The following is a 23,385-nucleotide window of genomic DNA, read 5'->3' as shown; positions in this document are numbered from 1 at the left end:
TAAGACTACAGCTGTCTAAGGCCCAATGTCCTCTTGCGGGCTATGGCATGCGGAAACATAACTCCATTTTGCCTCCAGTCGCAAGTTGAGGCCTAAATGGTCCCATGATACTGTGATGCTCAAGGGCAAGTGTACAGTAGCTGAAGACATCCTGGTTCTTCAAGAACTGAGAGGTAATAAAAAAAGAGAAGGTTTTCACCCGAGGGAAGGACAAGTTTTTTATTAGCCTGCTATCTTGCCCCACCTACTATTTTTTTTTTTTTTTGGCCCACCTACTATTGAAAGAATGCTCTCCTTATCACCTTCATCAACATAAAATCCTCATGACCTAAGATCCTCATCAGCATAAGATCTTCATCAACATACGATTATTGCTGTCTGCCTAAGTCACCTGATACTCCCTCCAATTATTGGGTATACCCAATAAATAATGGCTAGCTCAGGGTGTCTGTCTTTGCCTATTCTGAGGCACTGACCTCCTGGCCCCCCATGTACTGTGGAAATATGAAAGTCTCTATTGTCTTTTCTTTCTTTGGCCCTTGCTGTCCCCCTGTCTAGGCGTCTGGAGGATTGACTGCCCTCCTCTGATAATCCTGCTTTCTTTTCTTAATATTCCCTCCAGGCTACAAGCCTATTTGGCTGGTGCCATCCTCAGCTAGGAAGGGCCTTCCATTATACACACCCAGAACTATGCTAAATCAATTTAGTTATCACACATCCTAGATTCAGCCACCTCCAAAAAGCCCCACCTATGAGTGTGTGAGGCTTTGGGGAGACATCTAGATACAAACAATAACATTAGGGTGTCTCTCTCTCTCTCTCTCTCTCTCTCTTCAGAGCAGGGGATTGAATGGAAGGTGTCACACTTGCTAGGCAAACGCTCCACTATTGAACCACAAGCCCCAGTCCTCTTGCTTCTTTTTTAAACAACAGTAACAAATTACTGTAAACTTAAAAATTAGATGGACAGACAGGTAATAGAGTTACTCACCTAGGAAATCTTTTTGGCCCATGGTAACTTACCACTATATATGGCAAAGAAATTCCATCCCCCTGCTTGTGTAAGTGAAGACATGGAGAAGGAAGGAGGATTATGTCTAGCCAAAACCACAATTTCAGATGTGCCATTCATTTGGTTTAGAAAGAATGTCAAGTGTTACCTATTTTTCACCAGAAGGAAAACAAGCAACAAGTCTCTGCAGCCAGACATAGAAAGTATTGTTTTGAGGAACTGCAAAGGAGATCTCAGACATGCTTGGGCAAGATTATTATTCCATTGCCTTTTAATTACAACTACCATACTAAAAATAGTTGCATTGTATTTCATTCACATCATTTCATTCACTTGTTCAGTGGCCCCATTGGAGGAATATGAAAATATTTGATGCTTTGCAAATGAAGACAGCTGGATGCTTCAAACCCTGTCTGAGGTCTGAAATAGAGTGAGAACCTTCTGTATTCTTTTTCCCTGGTACAAAAAAATTACTGTTTGTCAGCTCTATTTCTTTAATTTCTAGAATTAAGCAGGAGGCTGGGGGAGAAATTTTATTTTAATAGTGAAGTTGCCAATTATTTTAGCTTCATCTACTTGGAAAGGTTAACTCCTGAATATCATGATGAACCGGGAGGCATGGCCAACCTCCCAGGGTGCCATTTGGCTGCCTGTGTTAGTGGGAAAGAGTGGAGGTGGAAATGAGGGGAACTGCATGAGGAGAGCTGGTTCACCCTTGTTTTCTAAAACCTGATGACCTCGGGAAGGATGAAGTCACCACGACCAGGGCCTCATGGAAGGAATAAATTTTCCTCATTGGGACCCAGATGGGGCCTCTTGATCCCGACAGGGACCTGTGAGGGTTGGCGTGCGCTGCAACAGTGCAGGGGTGCCCGTTCCAGATGTTCACGCATGGCAGGGAGTCCTCCCCAGAGCACAGCTAGAGAATCACTGACAAACAGTCATAGTGCTAAGCACCATGAACTGGAAGTTCTTTTGAATTTTATCTTTTGAAACATTTTTTTTTAGTACATGCTTGCAGCACATAATGACTGCATTCCTGGTGGGAAGCTGGTCCTTGTACATAACTTATCTTACTTCTTTTTACTCCCTTTCCCCTCCTATTCCTCCCTCTCCTTCCATCCCTTGGTCCAGTTCACAATACAACTCTTGGTATTTAGTGTATTGAGATAGAAAGGGGCTGCAAGGCCCAAAAGCAGATCCCTCTGGAATTTTCCAGAAATCACAGCCTAACCAGGGCAAGTCATCTCAAAAGCTGTCCAATCTGAGGGTGGATAACTGGTGACTTTAAGAAGAGAAACCAGAAAAACATGAAGTGGTGCCAGAAAACACATGCAGTGTTCTGGGACACTTGGCTTGCTTGGTTTCCTTTAAAAAATTTTTTTTTATTATTATAAACAACTTTGCAGAAGGTTTATCCCATGACCTCCTCACTCAAATGCAATCATTGAGATATCTCTATGAATGCTTATAACTTTGTTCATATGTATGTGTCTTATTTAAAGGATGTTGGTCACTCTGAATATGGTAGAGATCTTATTTTTCATGCAACATTGTTCATAACATTATTTTCTTTGATTTTTTTCTATGTATTTATGGTCTAGCTCCATCTTTAACATGTTAAAAGATGGTGTAAAAAAGAAGAAAAACTTGAAAATAAAATTAAATTAAAAAATAAAAGATGGCATAGTATTTTACCTAGTGGATGTAAGTTATTTTTCCAAAGGAAATTAATTTGCTCTTCTTTATTGTTGAACTCTCTGACCCCCCTCCAAAAATGAAAGAAAGTAAGAGAAAGAAAGAAAGAGAAAGAAAATAGACAATGAAACAAAGAAAGAGGAAGGAAGGAAGGAAGAAAGGAAGAAAGGGAGGAAGTCGGTCAACATTCACAACTTTACAACACTATAACTAAAGGTAAAGATTGTTTCTTGGTATACCCTATGAGGCACCTTATTTGAACATATTGTCAACTCAATATTGAGCAATTAAATGTGAAAAGTTTGATAGTGGCAACTTTAAAATTTAGTTAACAAATTACAGAGCTGATGCAACTAATTAAAGAAAACACGAAGAAAAGCTTATTTATTCTTCAGTCTCCTGGCTGATATGACCATACAGAAATCCAATATGGCCAATTATGCCATTCTAGACTCTAGAATTCTAGCCTCAGTGGTTGCATTCTACAGTCTAGAATCCCCCTGTCCCCTTTCTCCCTGGGGATTGAACACAGGGCCTCTTGCAGCCAAGCACTGTACCACTGAGCTAACTTCCCAGCTCTTTATTTTTCAGTTTGAGACAGGGTCTCACTAAGTTGCCCAAGCTTACCTCAAACGTGCAATCCTGCTTCAGCCTTCTAACTAGCTGGGATTACATGGATACACCATATGCATACATCATTTACTCTGTATTCCAATTAACATTTATTGCACACATGTTACATGATACAGAATATTCTAAAATATACCTTTTCCTTTATAGACCTGACTGCCGGGAGCACATCATAAATAAACAGAACCATAATAAAATATCAGGTAGTTGTAATGCTAGAAAGAAAATTCAAGGATACAGGGGATGAAAGTGATGAGGTGGGATGAATGAGGAAGCTGCTATTTTAGACGGAGGCCCCAAAAGTTTTCTCTGATGAAGGGATAATGAACGTGAAAGCCAGACTCCTTTGTGTGTTGCCTTGTGTGTCCACACAAGAAATGCAGCTCACTTTACATCTCTACAGTTTTTTATTCATCCGTTCAAACAATATTTGTTTCTGTGAATGTGCTATTACTTTGATAGTTATGGAAGATGTAAGAGCGACCCAAAGAGGCGTGAGAGGTCCCTGCCTTCAAGACTATAAAGGAAGAGAAGAAATCACAAGTGTGACAGTGTTTTGAAAGAGGAAGTAGAGGGTGCTGTTGTTGCAGATTTTTATGGCTGGGAGGTCAAGGGAGGCTTGCCTGAGGAAGTGAGCTTTGTTTTTTTTTTGGTACTGGGGATCGAACTCGGGTCCTTGAGCTTACGCAGCAGGCGGTGAAACCACTGAGCTAAATCCCCCACCTGAAGTGAGCTTTGTGAAGCAGGTGTAAGCCAGATCAATGTGGGCAAAGGCAGTGGGAGGAGGGGAAATTCACAGGCAGGACAGTCAGTGTATAACCTTGTTTTGGTGATGACTTTCAACATTGTCACCTTTCCTATCTACCAAGGACTGAGAAATAGCATTCGATTGTATTTCTCTGCCTCTGTCTGGCAGATGCATAAATGCATAATTCAGCAACACATAAATGAGAGAAATCGCACAGCACAGAGGTTAATATTAATATTATAACCAAAACAAAATGATTCTCTTCATACTCAAGATCTGAATATCTTTATTTGTAGTAAGTTTTATTGGCAATCAATCTTTTTGATAGTTGGAATGCCCTTTGAAACACAGGACTGAAGTCATAAATTTCCCAGAGACCACATATTGAACCAGTCTTTGATAATCATTTCTGGTTTTATATTTAACTCAAATGCGTATACATTTTTGTGCTTTTAACTTTGTATTAATTTTTAATTTTTATTGGTACATGTTTGCAGTTCATGATTCATTCCTCATCGGAAGTTGGTACATGTACATAGCATATCTTAATTCTCTTTTACCCTGATCTCTTGGTCTTTTTCTCTTTGGTCAAAAATCTATCTCCCTATTTCCTATTATCTACTTTTTATTTTGCTCTTTATTTATATTTTGGGCTTCTCATATTAGAGACACCAAATGATAAAGGGGAGGCAAGCTGTAGGCGATGTTCAATAATCTATAGGACCCTGAAGTTCAAATCCCAAAGGATGGTCATTTCAAAACAATTTATATTAAAGAACAATTAGAGATAATGTGAGTGTTTTCATCTAGAGGGTTTTGTTTGTTTGTTTGTTTTGGTACCGGGGATCGAACTCGGGACCTTGCGCTTGCATGGCAGGTGCCGGAACCACTGAGCTAAATCCCCAGCCCATCTAGAGGGTTTTTGATAATGACATACGGTTCTTCCATACAACAGCATATGTTATAGCCATTGGACACCATGTTGCAGAAGAGGCTTAATGGCATAGGAAAATGTTCACGATAGGTTAACTTTTGAAAAGAAGGATATTAAATGAAACTTCTGTGTAATAAAAAGTAAATCAAAATATAATTACAAAGGAAACTTGGCATGAATATACACCAATATTTTAACAGAGGACATATCTGCATAGTAGAATTATAGATTATTTTAATTTTCTTTGTTTTTTTCGCATTTTTTTGCCCACAAATACCATAACGTACTGATTTTATATCTGAAATAAGCAACTGACATTCTTCTAAAAAAAGGCAATTGATATTCTTGGTTCATTTTTCTAATTGCAAAGAGAAAGAAAAGATTTAAATAGCAATTATTCTTACGATGCACACATATTTATGTGCAAGTTGGGAGTGTTTCTTAGGTAAGTATTGATTGAATCTGTGACTTTCATGTAAGTGAAGTAAAAGATCCAGAGTTTTCCAGGAAAAATTCAAACAGGCTTTGTTGTTGGGGATAGCACATGAGGCGAACTGACTTTTATTTTAAAAACACCAAAAAGAAAGAGAGAGCCAATGGATTTAGACACTTTAAGTGGAGAGACCTTATAAGGAGTAGGAAGCATTGCTTGCATCTCAGCCTTGCATCTCAATATCGCTGCCCACTGCCCACCCTTCTACCGGGGTTGCACAGGGCATGTTCTGATAGAGTGCATGGTGGGACCAGTACTCTTGTCAGCACTTTATTTTGTTTATCCTGTGTGTGTGTGTGTGTGTGTGTGTGTGTGTGTGTGAAATCTGCCATTATTTTTACGGTCTGTTTGTTGATTTTGTGGTATGCTTAGGAGGGCTTTCAAGTTTATAAAAAAATTGCCCACCCTTTCTTCCATTCTTTTCACTGAAACCCTAAATTCCTGTGAGTTATATTTCAGTGTAAGGACGGGGTTGGGAGCAACTTTTATGTGCTTCCATATGGCTACCTCGCTGTTTCATTGGCATTAATTGAAACATCCACGTATTTTCTCAATAATTAAAAATTTACATTGCATTCAATTTTCATATATTTTGGGCCTGTTTCTGGAGGTTGGGCATTGTCATCTACCCACTGGTCTGTTTCTATGCCAATATGAGACTATTTTAATTGTCAATGTTTTGTATTTTGCTTTGATAATGTGTTAGGTCAAATTCCTCCAATCTATTCCTGCTTTTTCTCTTGTCTGAGTTACTGGATTTCTTAAATGCAGTGACTTGACACGTCACTTTGGTGCATTAATTAGAACAGATTCCTCTCCTTTTACATGCTCCGGGAAAAGAATTTTAGTGCTGCTCATTCTGGTGACACAGGGCAACAATTCTGCTCTTTTTATTTTTTAAAGACAGCATCTATCTATCTGTTCTACAACTGATGCGGCCATGGGTGCTTTTGTCCCTCTAGCCAGATGGAAAAGCCTCTTTCACATTGGCGTAGCAAGAGAGTTTGGACAGTGTGGTGGCTGTCATATTCTCCCGACACATTGGAGCACCAAGATCTCCAGATCCTGGCCAGCTCAGCAAGCAAGATCTAGTCTAAAGCCTAATTACACAGTGTGGGACACATTCCAAATGAGGCATTGCTGTTCTCCCATTCTGAGCTATGATGGCCATCTCATTCAGAAAAAAGTCAAGGGAGGCCTCTTAAAAAGTGTTCAAAAAAGCAATCAATCCTGGTTAACCCATTAATGCTGACTTTAAAAAATATTCCCATTTTTGTACACCTACATGTCCACCTAGCTTCAAAAGCAGCAAACCATTCATACACATAAAACACATAGGACACTTTCAACCAGGTCAGCTGCTAAGAGATAGCCGATTCTTTTCTTGATTTCCCCTTAAATAATAAATGTCTTCAAAAAGTCATCTCTGCTCCTAGTACCATGCTGTCTTTACTCATTTCTGCCTGATTTCTTCAGTAGCATTTGGTACATCTGACTCCAAAAACAGTTTTACTAAATCAACTTTCCTATGGTCAAATGTCTTTATTTCTCTAACCAAAACCTTTTCCTCAAATGTAGCTTTCCTTTATCTTGTTTCTAAACCTGCCTGTTGAGATTTTCTTATCAAACTTTCCAAATCTGGCCTTTTGTTGTTGTTGTTGTTCTGGTTTTGCTCTTATGACCTTATTTCTCTCCTTTCATTTCCTCTGGCACCTGTGGGGCTATGGGGAGCCTGGCTCAGCCCTTGGAGATAGTCCATCTGAGCCTTTTCTGTTCTGCCCTCATCCCATACACAGCCCGGGTCTTCAGTGATCAAAGACATTCATGAAGGGCCTGTGTACAATGGGGTGGAGAAGGATGGGATATACAGTCATAAACCAGACAGGCAGAGAGAAAGCGAGCCCAAAGGCCACATGCCCCTAGTGAGAGGAGATGGGAGCCATCTCTGTGTCTAATGGCACCTCGGTTCTAGGCCTTCACGAGGCCCTGCTGTTCTTACCATAGGGTTCCGTGAGATACCTACAGGTCTACACCTGAGGTAGGAGATTAGGGCCATGGCAGGCTGGCTGAAAAACAGGATGTGACCTATTAATCACAAAGATCTGGACCAGAGGGTGCAAACAGGATGTACCTATGTAACCTGATCTGGAACGGATGGGACCTGCCAATTACAGCCAGGATGTGTGGGCAGAGCAACTTCTCAGGGACCAGATCTGGAAGGATATAAAAGGCAGCCACCCTTGACTCCCCAGTCACTGCAATTTTGTTGCTCTGTTGTGCTCTTATTTCTGCAGTGTCCTGTCCTGCTTGAGGGATGTATCTCTTCTTGTTCTTTCTTCCTTTCTTCTCTTTTCTTCATCTTTTCCCTTTCTTTTTCTTTTTTTCAAATGTTAAATAAAAGTTGTGTTTAACTGTTCTTTGGTTGTCTCATCCAATTTTTGGGGCAGGACAGAAAGAACTTGGAATCTTCAGACACGGTGCCATCCTGCAATACTCCTTTGGACTTAAATTAGCTGAGGCTCTTGTTTCTTGCACCCCCAAGTGTGAAATCACACTGTTTCACTGAGGCATGGTCCTGGGTATTCTTTTCTGCTAAATAAAACCCCAAATGAGTGGAGATATTATTTTTCCAATAATGTCACCTGTAAATTGACTGTAATTGATGACTTGTTAATCTATATAGTATCTCTAAAATATCAAGTTTTCCTGTTTTGCCAAAGGAATTGTGAAGAAGGAATCTAGCAAAGTACAAGTGTGGAGTGTGGCTTTAGGGATCAGAGCGATTGTCTGAGGAGCCTAGCACATCAGGTCCCCTCCTCATCTGTAAAGTGGGGGTGGTTGCAAGACTCAATGCATACAAAGGTCTTAGAACCGTGCTTGACACAGTGGAAAATCGCAGTAAATGTTGTTACTACGTAGTCCTTGGTTTCCACAAAAACTTTAACATATCCATTTCAGGACTCCCCAGAGTCCATCCAAAAAGGGCATGCTCGCCCAGCTTCCTGGTCCTGTCATGAGCTCCTCTACTCAATCAGTGGAATTGCAATTGACTTGGAGTGTTTGGCTCCCAAGCCTACGCTTATTCCATTAGACCAGCAGTTTCCAAAGTTGATTGCAGCTCAGATCCCCAAAATACTGAATCAGAATCTTCCAGATTGGGGCTCAGTAGTCTGTATTTTTAAAAAAATTCCCAGGTAATTTTATTTTTTTTGGTACCAGGGATCAAACTCAGGACCTCACACTTGCCAAAGAGGCACTGTGCCGCTGATCTACATCCCTGGCCCTCCCAGGTAATTCTAAAGGAACTGACCATTGACTCAAGGGGCATTACAGATTATACTAATTTACCCTCACTAATGTCACCTATGGAATTGGAGCAAAAAGTATCTATTTCATAGAATTGTTAACACTGACCTCCTAATATATATTGAAACTTTATTGTATGCCAAGTGCTGTAATGAGGGCTTTCTGTCTAATATCTCATTTAATTCCCACAACAACACACTACCCATTTTACAGATGAGAAAACTAAAGTAGAAAGAAATTAAGATATCTGATAAAAGTGATCCAACTAGCAAGAATGGAAAGCAAGCATAGGGACTTCTTGGGGGAATGAGAGAATTATATTAAATGTATTTCAAATAGGTGCTCTCTCTCTCTCTCTCTCTCTCTCTCTCTCTCTCTCTCTCTCTATATATATATATATATATTCTTTCTCCTTACTTGTGCTCCTATGATTTTATTCACACCTAGAGAATCTTAGAATGAGGACAATACTGTGACCTTAGCAGTGCCCACAGAACTGACAATTCAGTATTCTGCAAAGTAAGTGCCAGGATCTCCACCAGGCAGAAGCACCAAAGAAAGTATAACTTCCCATGGAAAGACAGGCAAATGAGAGGAGAGCCTGTTTCCTGGCCACTCAGGGAAGGAAGAGGGAGAAGAGACAAGTGTTACAAGGTGAACACCAAATAAGGACAGCCACCTCTCGGAGCAGCGGAGCCCCAAAAGACTTCTCGTGGACCTCTCCATCCCCTATTCGGTCATCTGGGCTCTTGCTTGGACACTTTTTGTGACAAGAAACCCAACTTCTCAAGGCAGAAGAGGCTCTAGTTGTTAGAAATTCTTTGTATTGATTCATTCTAGACTTTTCTCCCCAGGGTCTTCCTTCTATCCCTTAGGACCCTGGAAGATAAATCTAATTTCTCATCCATTTGACAGGTCTTGGAATATACGATGACAGTTACCTTGTACCCCTGAGGGGCAAACCTTTTGTTCCCTTTAATCTTTGCTCATATGGCATAGTTTCTAGCTCCGTACATCCTGGTCCCTCTCCTAGTGCATGTAGATGATTTCTTTTTGCAAAGTCTTAATTGCAGCACAACAACACATATCGTGTTTTGTGTCAGGCTTCTATTGATGCAGCCGGAGACAGCTTTCCTTTGCTTCAGCAGCCTCAATGCCCCGTGGGCTTGGATTGAGCTGCGTTTCCCTTATGATCCTCGATGTTGCTCTTGCGTACATCTGTTACAACACATGTACCCCTCACCTCCCTCGGAACAGGACTCCCAGGGTGGGCCCCACGTTAGCCCCTCTTAGAGGCAGTCCATTGCTCATGCTCCATCTGACTGATGTTAAGAAACGAGATCTCATCCCCTCTTGGCTTTGTGTACCAGGAAATGTGGTGCAAGCCTTGTGGCTCTTCATTCGGGACACGGAAGAAAGTCCTGACCTCGGCCTGGGACAGAGCCTTGGGTCGTCCTGACGGTAACTGGTGTAGTACAGAGGCGTGGGGTGAAAGAAAGTCCTGGTTTGAATCACGACTCTGTCACCTACTGTGTGACACTGTGCCAGCAAAGTTTCAGTTTCTCATCTGTAAAATGGGGTAACAGCTTCTTCACAGGGTGGTTGTGAGGATTTGGAAGAAAGCCCAGGGAAAGCATTTACCACAGCGCTTGGCACAGAGTTAATGTCTGGATTTTGGTTCCCTCCATGCTTCCTTCCGGTTGACAAGGACTCTTAGACAGCATACTTAGGTAACGGTTATTTAGCCGGGTATTATTGCTGTTAATTACACCAGCATCCAGCACATGCTTTTTCATCTTGTCCACAATCTCTCTTCAAGTGATTTGTTAAAGTCTCAGCTACATAGAGTGGTCTTCTCGCGACATGGGGTAGATACAAAGTAACAACAACAAGATTTTGTCCACATGGTAAACTGAGGAAAAATACAAAGCTACCAAGGAAGTCGGCTGACCTAGCAGAGTTCACAATGGATGCACGGCACGCAGTAGACAACGCCGCGTGCCTGGGCATGACCTGGGGCGGGCAATGGTTTTACAACGATTAAAACTTGGGGTCAGTGTCCCAGAAACTTACTTCCCTCGCTGGACTTCTAGAGTCTCAGGGCTAGTCGGGATCACAGAATTGGGTCAAGTGGTTTAATTCCATTTGTTCTCGATACCCAGCCAAGAAACACTTCAGGACCGCGGGCTAGGTGTGGCTCCCTCCCAAAGTGCTAAAGGGCAGCGGGGGGCGAATTAAAAAGAAGCCGCAATCTTTTCCAAGGAGCTTAAATTATAGAAGGGCTGGGAGTGCTTTGTACTAGCGGTTCTCTGCCAAGGGCTAGAGATGCAAAATTAAGACATTCTCTGCGCTCTCGGCACCTAATTCGCACATTACGAAATTTTCATTTTCCGTAATTCTTCCTTTCTGTCTCGCTCCCAGATAGCCTTGTGCAGTGCACTGCACGGCCCCCGGGACGGGATCTGCAACACGATAAAGTGGGGGGCCAGGACCCGGCTCCTGGAAGGGGACGCCAGGGAATCGTTCGGCGCTGGAGGTTTCTCTTTGGATCCATAATGACAGCTTGGCGGGGCACTTGGAGGTCAAGGCGCACGAGAAGAAGGCGAGAACACTGGCAGTCCGCAGGGTGGAGACACCAAGCGCTCGTCCTCCGTTTGGGACTTGGGGTTCTAGGAAGAGTCTGGCGCAGTGCTTCTAAAACCGGTTTCCTAGATGGAGTCGGAGGGAGGGAGGGGAGGGAAAAAAGCCGCGCTTCCTCAGGCTGCCTCGAGAGAAGAAGAGGAAGTAGGCCAGAGGAAAGCGGGGAGCCAGGCGCCGGCCCGGCCCAGAGAAGAGGGGCGGCCAGGGAGACGGGAGAGCGCGGGACCCTGACCCGCAGTGGCCACCGCGAGCGGGAGACTTGAGGGGAAAGGGAGAGGGCGGGGTGAGCAAGCAAAGGACGCATGTGGATTGGCCCGCTCCTCGGGGCGTGCGCTCTTGCGCGCCAAGTGATTGGTTGTGGGAAAGTAGCAGGTAACCCGGCCCCCGCCGCCTCGCCATTGGTCAGTGACTTTCCAGGCCGTCACTCCATTTGCCAGGGGGTCGCCAAACCGAGCGCGAATTGGCCAGAAGCGGCCGCCGAGACCGGCTCTCTTCACGCTCTCCGATTGGCTGGCGGGAAAAGGCAGGTATCCGGGCTCCGCGGCTCCTCCATTGGTGGGCGGGGAAGGGGGGTTGGGCACAGCGATTGGTGGGCGGGGGGCCGGGCCTGGGCCGGCGGGGAGCGGATTGGTCGGAAAGTAGGTTAGTGGTGCGACATTTAGGGAAGGCAGAAAGTAGGTCAGGGACGGAGGTGCCTGTTTACCCGCGCCGGACTCACCGCCGCCACCGCCGCGGGACCCGAGTGCGGGCGCGGGCGCGGGCGCTCCCGGCGAGCTCGGTGAGTGTCGGGCCGGCCGCGGCCCCGGCGTGGCCCCGGCACCCCGTCGGCGGCCGTCAGCGGCCGGGCAGGCGCGGCCCCTCGCCGCCGCCCCGGGGCGCCGCCGGCCGCGGGAGCCCTGCCCGCCGTGCCCGCCGCAGGCTTAAAGGGCCCGGGCCCGCTCCCCGCCCCCACCAGCCGCAGGCTGCGCCCCTTAAAGGCGCCGCGCCCGCGCCCCATCCTCCCCGCGGGCCTGGCGGGCGGAGCGCCCACCTCGGCCGGCGGCCTGGCTGCCTGGCGGTGGGCGCCGCGGCGCCCCTTACCGGGGAAGCGCCGCGCTCGGGGCAGTGACCCGGGGAGGGCGCGCCCTGGGCGCATCCCGGGAGCCGCGGCGGCACCGAGGGGCCCATCCTTGGCGCCGTCCCCCAAGGGCGCCGGGAACCGCGCCGCCCCTGCGCCCCATTTCCCGCTCAGGAACCCAAGGCCCGGTGGGGGCTGGGAGGGCGTCCCCGGGGGTCACGGAGTCCGCGCCGCCCGCGCCCTCGGCCCTGTCGGCAGGGCTGGCGCTGCCCGGGGAATCCCCGGCCCGGCCGATCCCAGCCCGCGAACTTCCGTCTGGCCTGCGAGCCCGCGCCCTGGGCGCCCCGGGGTCCCCGCGGGTCTGCAAGCAGGTGGCGGCGGCGCAGGGACGGCGTGGGGTTGGCGCCCAGGTGCGCGCCGCTCCCGCCCTGCAGCCCCGAGTCCCGCTCAGGGCGCCGCGAGGTTGCTGCAGCCCGGGCTTTGACAGATGTCGGCCGAAGGTGTCCGCTCGCCTGGCAATTGCCAGGCGTTTACAGCCGGGAGCTCCCGAGTGCTCCGAGGAGAGGTGGAGGAAAAAATGAAAGCCGACCTCGGGGCGCGAATGTCAGCCACCCCGGGGCCGCGCGAGCGAGCGGCGGGCGCGCAGGTGCCAGACGGCGGGTGGGCGCCGGGGAAGGAAGGCTGCGCTGGACGCGGGCGGCTGTCGTCGAGTTGGTGCCTGTCATCGAGTTGGTGCCGGCGGGAGACCGGCTGACATCCCTCACCCATACCTCCTGCTCCCATGCCTGTCGCCCACCTCCATCCCGTGGCGGCCACCGAGCCTTGTTTTGGCACCTGGGAGCCTGCCGGCCCCCTCTCCCTTCTTACATCGATACTCCTCAGCAAGGAATTAGTCAAGTTTTTTCCCTCGGCTTCCAGAAATCAAATTCGGTGTTTATGAAGGACCATTTTTTGAAACAGTACTTGGCTTTCCAGGATCTTCGGTTTTTTTTTTTTTTAATCCGTAAAAGCTGTCCTTTAGATGCATCTCATTTCCTGTCACACTTGCTTGTCGTTTGTTCCCCTGACATCGCCTGCTGCCCTCCCTTTAATCTATTTTTATATGACAACTATTATTTTCATTCTTCTGGTCCCATTGATATCAAGATCTGTCAATTTGGGTTGGTGGAGTTTTTAATTAATGTACCAGTTGAATCATGAGCTTAAAATAATCGTTGCTGCTCTTGAGCAGGTTTGAATAATCTCAGGCACGCTCTCTGTGCTTGCAAGACTTTCAAAAATCACTGCTGTTAAATTTGATTTCCATATCGATGAAATTCCAAAATATTTTTTAAAAATACATAATTTAATCTTTCAGTTTATGCTTTGTTTCTGAGTTCACTTTATTGATAAATCTTTTAAAACAAAAAAAACCCTTTTAAAACAGTTTGTGAGCATATTGAGAAGGCTTGGAAATTTCCTGGGTAGGATTTGAAATTGCCTGTGTGAGCCGAGGCTAGCTCTCTAGAAGCATTTTAGTCTTGACTGTAAATGTAGCTAGTAAATAATTATGTTAAAACAGTAGTTAAATTTGTACCTTGCTCCAACTTCTACCATGTAAAATGGGAGAGGAGCACTAATCTGGGAGTTAGGAGGAGGTGGTTCTAGCCCAGACTGGAGCTTTCATGGCTGTGCCAATCCAAGCAAGTTCCTAAACCTTTCTGGGCTGTGTTCACTTCACATGGAAAGTAAGACAGTTGAATTAGGTGATGTTGAAGTTTCCTTCTGCTCTAAAGTTCTATAAATCTCTAAATAGTTAATCCACTTGAGTTCAGGCTGGCATTTACCTCCTGAACCTCCAGGACTTCTGAGCTTGAAGTCCTATTTTCATAGGAAAGTTAAGCAGATCAACAGATGGTGTTTTAAAGGATCCATTTCAAATGATTTATAAAATGATGACTACTCGTGAGATTGTCTGCTATTTGCAGACTAGATTTGCATGCCACGGGGCAGGAAAAGGAAGTGGCCACGTTTTCAGATCCATGCCTTTATACCAACAGCCCCAGTGGGGTTTACATACTAAAGATGGGCAAGCACTATAGGAAGACGTGGCTACATTAACAAAAATGCATAAAAATGGGGAAAAAAAGTTGCATCGCTCTTTGGTGTGAGGATTGCCTTCCATCTGTGAGCTTTCTTGTATTTGTGATTCCGTCATCAGCTCTCACTGTGGTAGGAAAAAGTCAACATTAAGGAGTTTCTGTCCCTTACAGTGTTACAATGATGAGCAGTGATTTTAGTTAGTACCATGCTAACTGAAGTAGATACTTACAGGAAAATAAAACATCCTTTCTGAACCCTTGGTTTAGTAGGCGCTCAGGGACACTGGGCGTGTCACTCTTCAGTCTTCTCTCCTTGTTGCCACTTTAACACAGGACTGAGACTTAGCCCAAATACCTTGTCTTTTCTTTTTTGTTGTACAAAACAAGACCTGCTCTGACTTAAGTGTCCTCAGCATCTCTTGCTTTCCATTCAGAATATTCTCTTTCCCTGTTGTCCCCTTCTCTCCTCCCAGTTCAGGGACGTGCACCCCTCCTCTCTTTCCTCTTAGTGAGTTCTCACAATGGGCGAGAACCTGGGCTGTAGTTGCAGAAAGACCTGGGACTGAGTTCAGGCTGTGTGGCCGTGGACAAGTGCTCGACTCTTGTGGCCTCAGGCCCCTTCTCTCTACAGTCATGACAGCTGGCCTCTGGGAGTCTGAGAATTAAGGGAGACGATGCATGTAAAATGCCCAACACACAGGAAGCCCTTCCTTGGTGCCAGCTGCCACTCCCTCCAACCTCTGCCAGGATCCTGTCATCATAATATCCTTTGAGTTATTTGTCCTCAGCCTCTCTCCACCAATCCCAGAAAAACCTTTGTCTTGATCTAGAAGAGGAGGGGCAGAATGGAAGAGGAAGAAGCAGACCTGCTGTGAGCCTGTGGTGGGCCAGGCCATTTACCTGTGTCTGCAGGGGCACCCCAGGTCTGTAGGTCTGTCCGTCCCTCCGTCCTGCCCCCTATGCTGTGAGCATTCACCTCCTCTCATCTCCTGCCCCATCCTTAGCACCTACCCTCTGGCTTCTCTCCTTACCACCCTTCTTTATATTTCTTAAGGTTTTCTTCAAACACATTGTCTTAAATTCCAGGACCTTGTTCTCACTGCTCAGTTGTTCTTAGCCCATTTGTAGCTGTTATCCTTCCTGTCTGTCCCTTTTTTGGAAATGCCCTTTTTCTTTGCCTTTTGGTCATGCTGCTCTCTTGATTCTCCTCCTGCACCTGCTGCTTGTGGGCAGGCTAGCCTGTGATAGTCAGTGTTCCCCTCAGCCTTCTGGTCCTGCCCTTTTCTGCGTTAGCTGCTAACAGATCCATTGTAGACTTAGGTGGCCTGGAACTAGCATTTGTGGCCTTGGAGTTGCAGGGTTGCAAACAGCTTGCAAGCTCTGTCCCATTGAATCCTCCTAACACCCTGGAGCCTGTATCCGTCATCCTACAAGCTGTCCTATGAGAGAGTTTGGTTGAGTGGTTTTGAGCAGATTTGAGTCAGACTCCACGTCTACCTGTTCCTTGCCAGCTTTATGACTTGTACTCAAGTTGCTTTTGCTCTCCACGTCTTGGTGCCTTCCTCTGTAAAACTGGGATCATCCTTGCCTCAAATAGTTATGATGTGCAATAAATGAGCTAAAATACTGGAAAAGTTAACAGGTTTCATGGCACATAACAAAAGCTCAGTGAGTGTTGGCAGTCAGTATTGTGGCTCCTGGTTGTTTTGCCTGTGCTTTTTGGCCTGCTGTGTAGGGTTCTCCGTATTCAGCCCACCTGTCCACCAGTCCCTGCTCTGCGCTGAGGACTGTCCAGCCCTGGCGGCAGCCCTTGGCCCACCCTCCCCTGCCCCATCCCTGAGGTTTCTCATGTCCAAATCCTCCTCTGCTTCTAGAGTAAGCTCAGGTGCTTGATCCTGTAGGATTAATTCTTCATTTTGGGTTTCTCCCCATACCTGGCAACTGTGTCCCCAGCCCTTGACCCATCTCCAGTTCCCGTAGGTTCTGCTTTATGTGGTGTTGAGTTGTCTGTGGAATGTCTCTCCTGCTCCACCAGGCTGGGGACTTTGGGAGCAGTTCCATCTTGATTTTCCCCATTGACAGGCACAGGGAGCCTTCCGGACATACTTGTCCAGGGCACATGCGAGTTAAAGAGCCGGGATAGGATGGGCCTTCCAGGAGGAGCAGGTGGCAGGAGGCTGCCCAGTGTGGAAAGGTGGGGGTAGGAGTGGACATGGCTGCGAGTGAGTCGGATTCATGGAACGAGGCTTGAGTTGGGACTTGACTTCGGGGAGACATGAGATTGGATAAGCTTTAGTCATCTTAGCTTCAGGGGAACATCGAGTGGTGGCATATAATGGAAAATGGTTTTTACTTGAGAACATGTTGTCCTTTTAAATAGTATAAACTCATGTGTGTCCAGCCTGAGGAAAAAAGGGGATGCGTGGTCTGCCTAACTTAATATTCTGGTTAATGCTGTATCTGTTGGGGTTTGCACATGTACTGAGTAAAACGTTTACATGTATTTATCCTTCCACTGCTGTTGGAAATGTGTGGCCTGGAGACATTAGTTAGCTTCTTTGAGACAGTTTTAACTTGTCTGCAAAATGGAAATGACAGTAATTATAGTAATAGCTGCTAACAATTATTGAGCACTTTCTGTGTGCCTGCAAATATGTTGGTCACTCTGGACCTGTTAACATGTTTACTTTTCAGAGCTACCTCTTGAGGTAGGCACCATTATTGTCCATAGTTTACAAGTGAGGAGGTTTTATACACTGTCCAAGGTTGCTCAGCTGCCTGGGGTGAGGCAGAATTTGTGTCTGGCACACTGCAGAGCCTGCTGCACCTGTGACAGAGACCAGTCTTCCTGGTGACAAGCCTGCTGTGTGCCTCCTTTAGAGCAGGGCCAGAGGCCTCTGCTGTGGGATATGAGGGCCATGTGTTGGCTGTTCCCCTCAAAGCTGTCTGAGCGTCTTCTCAGATCCCATCACGCATAACTGACTCTTGCTTTCTCCTGTCTTTCTGAGACGTTGCTCCAGTTCAGCCTGCATGGCTCAGCCAGCGCCGGTGTGACACAAGCCTCCAGACCTAACTCGTTCCCCTGGGTGCCGTTGGAGCTGTCTGCAGAGCTCCTCGCAGGAGGAGACCTTCAGAAGTTCTGCCTTCATCGCCTCTCTAGCTCCTTACCCCCAAGACCAACGTCCTCAGTGTGTTTGCAGTCTTGGTATTTCTGCATATTTCTGTATATATTTGATGCCAGTTGTTCCCCTGAATACATTTAGATAGTAAGAGAAACATTGTTTTATGTCAAGAACCTGTTACATAAAAACGGATTATATAATGTTCAAATATATACTGCACAGTGAAGTTAGACACCACTTTGTTTTCCAGAGACTGAGAAGATAATAATCACAGGCTATACTGACTGAGTTACCCTGTGACTGGAAGCGGGGAAAGGTGTGTTCTGCCCTCGGAGCTGGTGTTCGGAACCCGCCTATGTTGTGCTGTGTGCTCCTCAGGCCAGATGCGTAGGCTGCTTGGGGTTTGTCCTGGATCTGCCAGGGCTGCTGCTCTGAGAGGCTCTGGAAGTTGCCGTTGGGCGGGGGGGGGGGGCAGGGGGGGGGATGCCTCGCCATGGTGCTCACCTCTCTCTCTCTCTCTCTCTCTCTGAGGGAAGGGACTCTTTTTGCTCCCTCATGCTTAGACCACCGAAGAAGGTCAACTTCCACACACAGTGTAGCAGCTTTGCCTTCTGGAACACCTCCTCTGGGCCTCCCTTGGCTGACCCTATTCCACCTCATCAACCCTGCCTCTGAAGCTCCAGCGGCTTGTCTCTCCTCAGCCTCCCTAGACCACCCGTCCTAGTGTTTCTTGCTGTGTATCTTGGCTCATGCTGTTCCCCACTGGAAAGGCCTCTCTTCCTTCTCTCTGCCTCCCTTGAATCTCACCTCTTTGTGAAGCCTGCTCTGATGACATTTGCTCCCAGTTTTCTTCCCTCCCTCCTGCCCCTCCCTCCCCTTTTGATTGCCAGCCATTCAGTCAGGAGAAGAATCAGTGATATTCTATACTCAGCAGCTTACCGTATTGCACTGTCCTCTGTTTTCAGTTGTTTTGCGATGAACCACCTTGTCCCAGTCCTCACTGCCCAGCTCTGCTCATCACTTGGTCATTGAGGCTGACTGGATGCCCACTGTGTGCACAGCACTGCGCTGGGCACATATTGTACAGGAGTGAACAAAATAGGCCCAGGAGGAGGAGACAGACAATAAGCCATGAACTAGGTTAACTGCTGGTAGGGACAGGTACCAGGAAAGAAATCAGACAGAGTCAAATAATAGTGATGATGAATGGTGGCAAGGAAGGTACTTTATAACCAGGTCATCAGGGAAGACCTCTCAGAGGAGGTGACATTTAAGCTCAGATTTGGAAAGATGTGGGGGAAAGTATTCCTGGAAGAAGGACCAGCGAGTGCAGAGGCCCTGAAGTTGGAAGTGGCCCGATGTTCCTGAGGAAAGGGAGGCCAGAGTAACTGGATTACGAGTTTCTTGTGTATAGGTGTTTTCTTCCTCCTTTTTCCTCCCCATAACCCTAACCTTACTGTTAGAAAGGCTCTGAAAATACTTACAGGATTAGAGCATTTGCCCTTGGTTATATCTTGTATAACTAACGGTTTACTGTACTCTGCTCAAAAGGCCTTTAATAAAACATAATGCATTGATTATATGCAGTGTTGCATATAAACAGATTAAGGGTTTGAAGAGTTTCCTCATAAATGTACTCCTGGCATGTATCACAAACTATTTCTGCTTTAATTATGTCAGTACAGAGCTTCAGACCTCTGAATTCTCTTTTACATATTAGACCATCTGAAAAACAGTTTTTGTTCTAAAAGTTTATTTGTAAGGTAGTTGATGGAAACTTGGCATAAAGTTTTATGTATGAAAAAAACTGAACTAAATAGTGGTTTAGTTCCCAGGTGAGCCTAGAAAAGCCCTTTAGTGGTGATGATGCCAGCTGAAACCATACTGTTTCATACAAAAGTGTTACTAGCTTTAATGAAGCCTTCTTTTGCTAGGTCCCCTTGTCTATATAGCATAGTAGTCATTTGCTGTTAGCATTTACCATTCTCCTTGGTCCCTTCTCCTGCTGTTTTTCCTATGTGAAAGTTTTATGAAAAGAATGTTTACCTTTGTGGTGTTAAGATTTGGCCTCGTGTTTTATAAAGGAGACGGTAGAGCAGAGGGCGGGGAGGGCTCTGGTTGGGATGGGGGCAAAGGCCCAGCTGCGGTCATGCTCATAAGCCATCCTTGTGGAACTCTGATTTCACAGGCCCTTCTGCACTATCAAATCCTGTGTCTTCTCACCCTAACAGGAAAGCGTACGTGTACTTCATTGTTTAAGCCTGCCTCCAGTGGCCACCTCCATTCCCTCTCGAAGAAGTAGGTGGCATGCAAATAAAGAGGAACTCCAGAAGTCCCCTCGTATACCACTCAGCAGTTACACGTTGAGTGCAGGCCTTGATTTTGATCTGCTGTCTTTCTTGATGAGTTGAAAGAAATTTTACCCTAGAACTTTGGGTCCAGATAAGGTTCCTGTGTTCTTGGCCAACTTGTCTCCCATATAATTATGTAAATTGTTTATTTTTTCTTTTAACTCTTCAGGATAAAAACTAGTGACTATAGTTTGTTTGCTTATGAAATACACTTACAAGTGTCCTTAGGGAATGGAATGAGCTTGCAGGAGAGAACAGAGCTGAAAGAGTGTGGGATCAAAAACAATTTTAAATGTTAAATGCAAAGCTATTTTCAGTATCCTGCTGGAAGAAGAACATGTTTTTCAAGACTTCAGACGATAGAAGAGATTTCTGCTTGAAAGGAGAGGAGGAGCCTAAGGTTTTGCAGTGGTGAAAACCACTGGATTCTGTAACTGACTACCATCTCTCCTTTCTCACCTTGAGCTTTGTTGTTTTTGGCATCGTGGGCCACTTTGCCATTTGAGAGGTTTGATATTTAAATGACACCAGTGGCAGAGCTTAACTGGCAGTCTTGAATGACTGAGGTGCAGAAGGCTGTGCCTGGACAGCCTGGGTGGCTTCTAGAGTGAGGGGCACCTCCTTGGGAATGACAGTGCACTTTTAGCCCTGCCTCTGTTCAGCCAGTTACGAGTGCTATGGCCTATTTTTCTCCCCTTACTTGAAAACGCAGCCAGGACTTGGTCCAGGAAGTTGTTGCATGGCGGACTTCACATTAAAGCTAGAGGGTGGCACTGTATCTAGCCTCCCTCCTCAGATGCTGGAGTAGGAGCAGGAATGTCATCTGTTTTATTCCCTGCTGTATCCACAGCAACTAAGGCAGTGTCTGTGCGGAAGAGCCACTCAATAAATACGTGTTTATTCATTCAGCTTTGGGAAAACCTCAAACTTCCTTTACTCATTAACAGTACAGGCTCCCAAGTTTGGGCTTATATGGTACTTTGGAATTTAGTTTACCGTTTCCTTTGGACCTCTGGGCTTGTTTTCCACACTGGCCTTTTACTAATGTTGAAGAGTAAACTTGTCGTGGTTGTCCCTGCCCTGCTGATATTCATCTTTATGTTATCTTTAATTGGCTCCAAAGTGCAGCAAATCAGTAGCTGAGCCACATGAACTAAAAGGAAACTGCATATTTATTTGGGCATAGTACAACACATTTATTCAGTCAACAAACATTCAAGGGCTGTATGACTGGCACAATGCTAGATACAAAGGAAGAGCAGAATAGTTGATGTGACCAAGGAGCCTGTGATTTCATCTCCTTAAACATTATCCCAGGCCACACATAATGCCAGTGATGAAGTCCAGACTATAAGTGCTGCAGGAATTTGGAGACTAGAGAAATCTTTGTATCGTAGAAGGGAGGAGATTTCGTTAAAGGGGTCAGGTTTAATTTAGACCTTTAATCTTAACTAGGACTTGGACTTAAAGCTCATGCAAGTCTTTCTGGAGGTAGATGAGTAGGAAGAGAGCAAAATTAAAAGTTTTGTTGTCTTCAGGGACACAGACTTGTCTTGAGTGGAAAGTTCTTAAATAACAGTGGGAATTTAAGTTTGGAAGATTATTTAAGGCTCAGACCTATATCTTGCGTTTCTAATGTTGATGATTGCTACCATATATATATATATATAGAGAGAGAGAGAGAGAGAGAGAGAGAGAGAGTTCTTATAATGTTTTTAGCGTTTTATAGGTATTATCTCATCTAACTCTTACAAAATGTTCATGAAGTAGGCGCTCTTGTTATCATCATTTTGAGATGGGAGAATTGAAACACAGAGCGGTCCTAAAGTCACATAGCTTAAAACACAGGCCATAGAGGTTCTTGAACACTGGACTGCTGTTTCCCAGCAGCCTTTAGATGCAGAATTTGGACATGGGGTAGGCGTTAAGAGTCATGAGCCAGAAGTGGGCAGGACTCTATTTAGCTCACTCCACCACTTCACAGGTGAGGAAACACTGAGGTTTAGTGATAGTGAGGTAGACTGGTAGGTAGTAGAGCAACATGGGAGTTGTTCTACTGTGAGATGAAATAATTCTCCCTAAAGCGTGCACCCAGTGTTAGCTTTCCATTTGCTTGGAGTAGGAAACTAACTGTAGCAGAGGTCTGAGAGTGAGCTACAAGATGAATCCAGGTAGAAGGAGTGAGGAAGCCAGAACTCTGAATTAATTGACAGTTATGTTAATTGGTATAGCTGTTATTGTCACCCTTTAGATTTCTGGAGTGGAGTGAACATCTGCCTGTGTGAGTGGCTTTCAAGTGTGTGAATCTGCACTGTACTGTGACCGAGATACCTTTGTTAATGAATTCTTCAGAAGCAAAGCACCACTGTGGAAGACAAATGTTTAAAAACAAATGCCCACATTTTTCAGGCAATTGCACTGGATTAAGAGTTCAATAACCTGCATTCTAGACTGCTTCCACTAGCTAATCACCATATACCCTAGCCCAAATCACTTAAAATTTCTCAAAGTGACCCTGACTTCTCTATGGACTGGGTATAAGAATCCATCTCCAGTCCCTTGCAATGTGGGTCTGATGCTTGGGGAAAATAGAGAAAGAATATGAGTCTTGAAGCAGTAACATTACTTTTTGGCTTCAGGGGACAGAAGTGAAGTTTTAATGGTGAAAGCGAACAGAACTTCACAGGTATTCCCTGGGAGGGCCAGGAGGATGATTCCTACCTCCAGGGCCTGTTGAGGAATGTGGCGCTGTCCACCAGATGGGTGCTGACATGCATCACTTCACTACATGCTTTGAAGAGTTATACATTTTACCCCCAGAGATGGAGAGCCACAGGCCTGGGCCTAGATGGAACGATTAGGGACAGATATCCATGGGGATCTGCTCATTTCTAGGGATGTCTCTCAGGACAGTGATGGGCAGCCACGAGCCAGAAAAGCGAGTGTCAGAATCTAGCCAGCTGGCCTGCCCAGCATTCTTGGTTGTTGCTCCCATCCTGAGGCATGTGGCAGAATTCCAGAAGAACCTTGATTAGCCTGAGGGATGAATGGATGAGCCTGCGTGCTGTCCAGGTAATAGTTGGTGTAAAGCCCGAGCAAAGCCTTGACTGGCGCTCTGCCAGATCTTCATATTTGTCAGTAGTACATATGCATTTATTATCATGAACAGTGGTACCCAGCCTTTGATGGTTTACCGGGTACTGGGATCTGTGCTGAGTGTTAGCATGCCTTTCCTTCCTTCCTCCTGGGCCACGCAGGTCCCGTTTTCTAGTTTAGGAGAGTGAGACTCAAAGGCCCTCTGCTCACACGTGGA

At 45.8% G+C, this 23,385-nt stretch overlaps 1 protein-coding gene and 1 pseudogene across 16 annotated transcripts in view; one reads left to right on the top strand and one right to left on the bottom strand.

Annotated features, from left to right (window-relative positions):
* Nucleotides 1-5,294: 5,294 nt before the first annotated feature.
* LOC147827987 (uncharacterized) lies at nucleotides 5,295-12,458 on the bottom strand (annotated as a pseudogene).
* Bmal1 (basic helix-loop-helix ARNT like 1) overlaps nucleotides 12,111-23,385 on the top strand; it is a 96,490-nt gene continuing 85,215 nt past the window's right edge. For all 16 annotated transcript variants that reach the window (XM_087211623.1, XM_087211619.1, XM_021263823.2 and 13 more), the window contains exon 1: nucleotides 12,111-12,239. The gene's annotated coding sequence lies outside the window, so the exon portion shown is untranslated. The remainder of the gene's footprint in view (nucleotides 12,240-23,385) is intronic.

The sequence above is a fragment of the Heterocephalus glaber genome, unplaced genomic scaffold (assembly GCF_053883595.1).
Source record: "Heterocephalus glaber isolate CG9 unplaced genomic scaffold, H.glaber_assembly_v1.0 deba00001428, whole genome shotgun sequence".
NCBI lineage: Eukaryota > Metazoa > Chordata > Mammalia > Rodentia > Bathyergidae > Heterocephalus > Heterocephalus glaber.
This window is presented reverse-complemented; position numbering and strand designations above follow the sequence as displayed.